Genomic DNA, 8,627 nt, shown 5'->3' with positions numbered 1-8,627 from the left:
ATCATGCCTTACGAAAGATAAGACCAATTGAAAGAAATTGAAATTAAAATTCCATGTAACCTACTGAAATAAATACAGAATCACTCTATTGTGAAGCATGAATCATTCGAGGTGATGGTGCAACACCGTGTAAGTTTTGAGGCCGCAATTTATACGGATTTAGCTGCACCGCGTTGTACACACGCTGCTTGTTATCTGGGCCCAATCTCCTGTTTACCGCAGTCACAATCAGACAAATTCAGCAGCGCTGCATCACTGCATGGCGACATGAATATTATCAAAGCCCAAGTACACATTCAGAAGACACAAAACATCTGTGTGCTCCCATGGAGTGAGCCAGTGAGCCTCATCTGCATTTTCTCTCGACAATCACCCCAGGATGTTGATTACATAAACTCTCTGGAGGTGGTTTGATTACCCCATAATCAGCTGTTTAGAGACTAATCTTTCAACCCGGATTAGTCTCTGCAACTATCAACTAATTCAAGTGGAGTCAATTTGACACAAATCATTTTGCTTTTGATGGAAGAGGGATGAAAAACTATCAAGAAGGTGCTAACGTGTTTTCATTTCATCGTTCAATCATTAGGTAGTGGTGGATGATGACTTTAGTGTATTCATTTGCAATTATGTTAGCAGGATTAGTGTTGCTAAAATCATCGGTACCCCATATATTGGGTATTATCAGAATGAAGGCAGTAATGACTCCTGCACATTTCATAAGATCATCAGAACAATTAACACCTAGGCACAGAGCAGACGTTGAGCACATCCCAAGTGCTTTAAAGGTAGACACAGGATCCATCTACCGTGCTAATAACTCCCAGTACATTTAGAGCAACATTTCAAGACATTATTAGTTTTTTGTCAAGATGTGACAAACTGATGGATGCTTTTTACCTGGAAATAACAATGCCCATATACACATACAGACTGTATTCTAGCACTAGTATTTCTATTAATGTGTTATCATATTCTAGTTCTACAAGTCAAATTTAATGTAACTTGTTGCACTTGTTTTGATGTATAATTTCATGGAAAGTTGCCACTTAATGCTAACGGCGTGTGCTACTGTGTTTCTTTACAAATCCCGCAGGGGGATTTGTAAAGAAGCATCTTGACTCATTTTTCTCAACATTTTTCAATATAAGTCAGTAGATAACTCTGTAATTTCAAATCTCTGCACCTGTGCACTGCAGGATAAAAACGTGCACCTTTAAATCTCGTGTTTTAACTGAACATCCACACGGAGCCACTTTGACTGAGTGATGCTGAGCTGAAGCCGTAGCCTGTAGGAGATTTCCCAGCAGAGCAGGAGGCCACTGACACCTGCCACCAATCCATAGTGAGGTGGTACAGTCAAGTTATGGGAGTTCATATCACATAACAACTTGGTCTAATGTGACAACTCAAATACACATTGACTAACTGCCTGCGGAGGCTTCTGTCCTCCGGTGTTTGCATCAAACCTCTCTCTTATACTAATACATACTGGCCAGTGCGCTGTTTCCATGCGTGCGGGGGAGGTGACATCAAGACAGGGGATACCGTCAGGCTCAACAAACTGGTAAAAAAACAAAACAAAAAAAAAAAGCTAGCAGTGTCATAGGGCTGAGTCTGGATAGCCTACAGGCAGAAGCAGGGAGGAGGATGAGTTCCTCGGCTCTATCTTGGACAATACCACCCACTCCCTACGATGAGCTGATGCAGCTTCGGACCACCTTTGCCCTCCAGCTCATCCGCCTCGGGTGAACCTTGGAGTGTTTCAAGTGCTTATTTGAACAGATGTCACATGAAAACACAACTCTTATTCTACTCTAGCGCCAGTTTGAGCCGCGGAGCTTCTCTACATCATCTCATTATTTTGAACACTTTTCTGCAAGGGTTTAATTTGTAAATATGCAGGAACCGTTAAAACCCTGGAAGAATAAGTCAGGGCAGAAGATGAAAGCGCAGCATTTGCACTTAGGTAAGGGGCTTTAAAGAAAAGCAGATGATTACGTCTGTTTATGAGAAGCTTACATACAGCCATGGAGTGAATGTTAATAGAACAGTTTGAGCTGATTTACTGTTGGCAAGAAATGATGGATATTACAAAACATTTTAAGGTGACAATCAATTCTGTATAGATGAGTCGTCATAATGGATTCTTCTTCAGTAGAACAATAGGTTCTTAAAAATGCAAATGCTCTGAACGGCTGTTTAAGAGCTTACATTGCAAGTCCATGAAACATTGATGAGCGCTTCCTTGTACCACGGCTTATGCAACAGCTATTGTGCGGCGCGATCAACAGGCTATTTTCTCAATGTGCTTCTGTCAGCACCTGATGCAGCCTGTGATGTGGTTATTTTTATTTTTTATTTATTTATTTTTTATTTCCCCTGACAGAGATGCCACACACTGAGGAGGGGAGAGATTAGGGCCCGCGCGAAAGAGAAGAGGGGGAAGCCTGCTCTCTGGGAAAGCATTGTGTTGCTGGCTGCTAAGTTAGAGCTCTGCTGCTATGCTGCAGTCAGTGCCCGGCCAGCATTTTTCCCAAGATGGTTGCATAACTTGGAATAAATGAGGCCTTCCTCCTCCACACGAACGCACAGCTAGCTAATGCCACAGGGAAGAACTGAGCAACAGGCAGCCAAAACCAAAAAAAATTACATTTTCACTAATTTATTGATGTCTTGGCATTGACTTTTAAACAGTTTTCTTTGCATTCCTTGCTTCCGTTTTGACAGTTTCTTCTTTGTTGTTTTGTTTCTTGCTTTACTTCCTGTGTTTTCCCCCTTTGATTGTGTGATTGGTTTCTCCTTGTGTGCTCCGCCCTCATTAGTTTCACCTGTATCTCAGTAACTTGTGTGTGCCAGTGTGTCCATATAGTCCTGCCTTCCCCTTTGTCGAGTCGTCTGTTGAGTTTCTCGCTTGCAGTGTACATTAATCTGTTCTTGTACCCATGAATCGACCTGTTTATGTACCCTCGTGTTTCCTGGTGTTTCTGTTCAGCTCCTCGCGGTTGGTTGGTTTTCCGAGTTTTGTCATGCCTTTCGTTTTTTGGATTTTTGTTGGACAACCTTGCCGCATTCTGCACCGCTTTTTGTTCCCTTAACCATAAGTTAAACACTTTCGTAATTCACATGAAATCTGTCTGAAGGTTTGCAAGCTGTAGGGTCAAACAATCATGAGGCTGATTTGAATAACTTTGATAAAAAATAAATATAGATATCATAAAACTACATTGAACTTCATGATGGTAGTATGAAGGAAACGTGAAAGGCTGTGATGCTGCCTCATGTCAGTCTGTGTCTGGACCAAAAGGTTGCACTTGAAGACCCCAAAGTCTACAGTCAACAGCCAACTGACACATTCTTGCATGAAAGGAAATACTTGTTACCCTCCATACCAGCAGGTAGTCTGTATATGTCATTCAATAGGTGAAACCAGAGGAGCCAGTATTAGCTGTGAGGCTATAAACAACATGTTTAATTAGACCGGAAAGCCACCGAAAGCCAGTTCTGACCAGTGGCAACGTTTTGGGACACGCTGTCAGACCTAGGACCACAGTTCACTGATGGCTCGATACCAGAAAACAGCCGACCGTGGGCTTAGTGTGTCACGGCCTTAACAAATAGTCTAAAAATAACTTAAATACTGGAAAAGTGAGCACAGATGCAGTGTAGTATTACCATAAAATCTTATTCAGGTTTAAGGTGTTTACAAGTTTTTTCAATGGTGTGTGATTTGTCCTCGTCATTGCCATAAAATAAATCTATTAACAGAATATTCCAAAGTCCTCCTGATGTGTCAGGTTGAAAAAAAAAAAAAGCAACGCCCCCTTCTTTTTTAACAGAATAATACGTTCAGTAATTTTCACTGCTCTAGTCTGAGGGAAAATAAGTTGACTGTCTGAACTTACAGAAAGAAGCTCCTTTGTGCTGATAAACACTTTCCTCTCAGCAAAAAAGCAGAAAAATAAATGAGAATATCATGCACCGATATCCTGGTTATTATCAGGATATACTTACAGTATATATCTAGCATATGCTAGTGGGATTACAGAAACGTGGATGGCATGTGATACCTTTTGCATTCAAACACTGAACATCACGTGGTACAAACTAGTCGGTTTCAAGTGTACTCCGGCCTTAACTGCCCAGTTATTCTGCTTACTTAAAACAAACCAGAAAGTGATTTTGTTCAAGAAAAGACGAGTACAGTTCCACACAGGGACTATTTAGATGATCAAATGTAAAAGTTGGCCTGAAGTAACCAAACCATCTTAATGCTAAATAAGGTGTTATCACTGTAGCAGTACTTCGAAGACCAACCAAAAGGGGATGTTTTTTAATCATATCGTATTTTTGTGCATGCAAATTGGAGCAGCAGGGAACATTATGTAAAGGGTGTTAGACCTTGCAACTGAGATAAAATCCTATTCATTTGGATGTAGCTTTGCAGCAGATTCTGCATTTCACCTTTTGATATCCACCCACTGCCTCCCACTGCCGCTGCTCTCCTCGGCAGGCAGACACTGGCTGATGTTGCAGTGATGCCACACACCCTGGACACAGCCTCAGTCTCTTCTCTACACCCTCCAATGGAGGAAAACGCCAAATAGGGAGCTTATAGCCCATCACTGCTCACTGCGCTGTAGCCTGTGAAGCCTCCCACACTGCTTTGATTTAACACAAAAGATAAGGTCCTGTATGGAACTGAAACATACCTTTCCTCCAGGGTTTATCTGTATTCCTACATTGATCCGCATGCACAGTATAACGGACATGTGGCAGGTTACATGCACACATGTGCCATCATTTCAGGCAGTTACTAAAATACATCACTGCCGATGATACAATATGGAAAAAAACAAGTGTAGGAGGCTTAGGGTTGGCATCATGCCTCTCCTCATTGAGATCCTGCAGCAAATGTTGACACATCTCCATGGAAACTACTCCTACAGTATGTAAGCGTTGCAGAATTTTCACTTTGAATAGCAAACACATTTCGTTTGTGTATTCGAAAATGCTGGTGTCCCTTGGACAGAAAGAGCCCAAAGTAAAAAAAAAACCAAGCTGGGTGATGTCATGTGATGACGATGAATGGTACCACTATCAGATGGGGAGCAAACATAACTGCCATGGGCTCTAAGTGTTTATGTATGGGTAGGTTTGTGTTAAACATTAAAGGTCATTGTAATTCTACTCAATACCAATCAGTTTTATCAGTATTCTTCCTTAGTATAAAGGGATTAAAATGTTGCACTTAACTCATCGTCATCCATTATGTCACAAATTATGTAGTCACACAAAACAACAAGGTTAACAGCACCAATGAATGAATGAGCTGAAACTCATGTTACCTAGTTAACGTGTTAATGTCAACTACCCAGCTAAGAAACTACTCATTTTATAGAAAACAAATTTAACTTTTGGTTTTGACACCTGATATTTTTGCAGTTCCAATGCATTCAGTCATATAATTGGATGGAATAATGTGAAGATATCAGATTGTAAGCACATTTATCATTTTACTGGTTAGCCACCCACCTACTACTCTTAACCTCCCTCCACCTAGCGCCGCTCAGGTTCTCAAATGAGAACCAAAAGCAATAAGAATTAAAATTGCAGTAATTGTAGATTAGCATATAGATTAGCATATAGTTAAGCTACTACAAATATATACAACCCCTTCTCATTAATATACTGAATAAATTGCATATATGAATGCACTGTTGGTGTCTAAATCAGACTGTCTTGCATGAAGCTGTTGTAGCTTTCAAGATAATTCAGATAATTCACCATCTGTTGTGGCTAGAAACACTGAACAGCTAAGATGTGGACATCAAGTACAGGGAAGTCATGCTGTGGCAACAATGACACTAAACTAACAGCAGTCAAGCTGGATGTGCGCCTGACAAGCCAAGAGAGTTGGAGTTGGACAGCGGTATTGCTTCTTTTAGCCTATTACAGGATAAATGTGTCAACATAACAAATGTAACCTTATAAATCAATTAATGTTGATAATTCAGAACAAAAATGATGTTAAATTTAAATATTTGCAGCCTAGTCAGTGGGTTAAACCTTTAATCCTTTATTTAATGTACTGTAATGATCATTAAACATAGAAGCACAGGAAGTATTATTGCTAATAATGTAAGCTAATTAATAATGAACTTTCCCGATAAGACAGAACATTATGCTTTTAATCAGCCCTTACTACATTAAAGGTGCTAAAACATAATTCTTGGACATCCACAGAGAAAGGTACTAAAAGAAAAAATAAATAACATTTAAGCGAAGCTCAAGCTCGTGCTATTTGATTTTTTTTTTTTAATTCATGTTAGTAGGAAGAAACAGAATGGAAAAAAAAAAGCTACCTTTAGCTCTGAGTACTGCACACATTCGCTGTGGCATTGTTTTTCGATAAGCTTCTACAATGTCACAAGATCTTGTATTGATGATGGGAGAGTCTGACCACTGTGGAAAGCCTTCTCCAGCACATCCCAAAGAGTGGACTCATGCTCCCTGAACCACTCTTTCACAATTTTAGCCCACTGAATCCTGGCATTGTCATCTTGGAATGTGCCCGTGCCATCAGGGAAGAACAAATCCATTGATGGAATAACCTGGTCATTCAGTATATTCAGGTAGTCAGCTGACCTCATTCTTTGGAGACATAATGTTGCTGAACCTGGACCTGAGCAACTGCAGCAACCCCAGATCATAGCACTGCCCCCACAGGCTTGTACAGTAGGCACTAGGCATGATGGGTGCATCACTTCATCTGCCTCTCTTCTTACCCTGATGCCCCCATCACTCTGGAACAGAGTAAATCTGGACTCATCAGACCACATGACCTTCTTCCATTGTTCCAGAGTCCAATCTTTATGCTCCCTAGCAAACTGAAGCTTTTTTTAGCCTCACTGATTAGTGGTTTTCTTAAGGCTACACAGCTGTTCAATCCCAGTCCCTCGAGTTCCCTTCTCATTGTACATGTGGACATGGTCTTCCTGTCACTATTAAACATAGCCCTGAGGTCTACTGTTGTTTTTCTTCGATTTGATTTCACCAAATGTTTAAGTGATCACGGCTCACGATCAATCAGGATTTTTTTCCGACCATATTTCTTCCTCAAAGATGATGGTTCTCCACTATCCTTCCAGTTTTTAATAATGCGTTGGACAGTTCTTAACCCAACTTTAGTAGTTTCTACAATCACCTTGGATGTTTTCTCTGCTTGATGCATGCCAATGATTTGACCCTTCTCAAACAGACTAACATCTTTTCCACGACCACAGGATGTGTCTTTAGACATGGTTGTTTAAGAAATGAGAAGCTACTCATTGCATCAGTTGGGGTTAAATAACTTGTTGCCAGCTGAAAGATAATCATGCAGTAATTATCCAGTAGGAGCCTCGTACCTATTTGCTTAGTTAAATCCAGGTGGCGACTTTTTTTTGGTCAGGCAGTGTATATCTCATGCATACGCCGTAGATGATACAATATATTCAAAGGCATTAGATGTATTTGCTGTGTGCCCAACATGGCACACAGCAAATACATCAGCGCACAACACACACTATTCCATGTGTCAGACTTTATAGGACAAACTTGAAACAATCCCCATAACAATCTGTAACTCTTCCGCGGCAGCAGCAGCTATATCTCAGTGTTTGACATCTCTCATAATGCTTATGCAAAGCCTTTTCAGTCTGCTCAAACATACGGCAAAGAGACGCAAAGTGACACTGAGTGTACTCTTATTATGATTGTGTCTAACTCTATAATAATGAACGCAGCATAGCTGAAATACTGTGAATTATTTTTAACTGTAGACGTTATTACAGTTCCTAACAGCCCGTCGTGTTATTAGATCTTGCAGCCGTATTTTATTACCCGTAAGAGATTTTGTAATTGGCCATAAAAATGCATTTTATATGCTATATGTAAGAGCTTCGATAAAACTGCTTCACTGCAATTGAATCACTCTCACTCGTGTTCGCTATAACACACTATGTACAGAAGCACGTTGAGACGGCAACTTAATAAGTCACCTCTTTACAACAGTCTCTCAGATATTAGAGATATACTGTATGTGAGAGTATCACAGATATGTGTGAACTACACTTCTGTAACACTTTAAATACAGTATAAACACTGACGATACTATACTATTGATTATTATGATCACCGTGTCCTGAATGGTTTAATATTTGTTTCACTATGGCCTTAAGGAAAACAAAGACCTAATTAAAGCCTTTTAGCGCTTGAGTTTTAAGACTGGACTTAAAATTTAAATGCTAATCCAATGGCACGGAACTCGCATAGCCACAGCTGAATGTTTCCCAATGACATGAATATTCAATTTGCGTCATGTCTGACCAATCGACAATATCCTGGGAACTAGACAAATCAAGAGAGAGCATTTCATTTGCTCTGGTAGAGTACGTCGTCCTTCCCTCTCGTTCACAGATAGTGATCGGCCTGTACCGTGCCAATCATAACCTTTCACCTAATTGGGGTGGTGAGTGCTGTTGAGTTATTTAGATGGAAAACTAAGAAGCCTACATCTCTCTGACCGGTTGTAGGTCTGCCCGATTATATCCGAAGGCATTTAGGTCAGTGCCCATTGATGACGT

This window comes from Chelon labrosus (assembly GCF_963514085.1).
Source record: "Chelon labrosus genome assembly, chromosome: 14".
NCBI lineage: Eukaryota > Metazoa > Chordata > Actinopteri > Mugiliformes > Mugilidae > Chelon > Chelon labrosus.
This window is presented reverse-complemented; position numbering follows the sequence as displayed.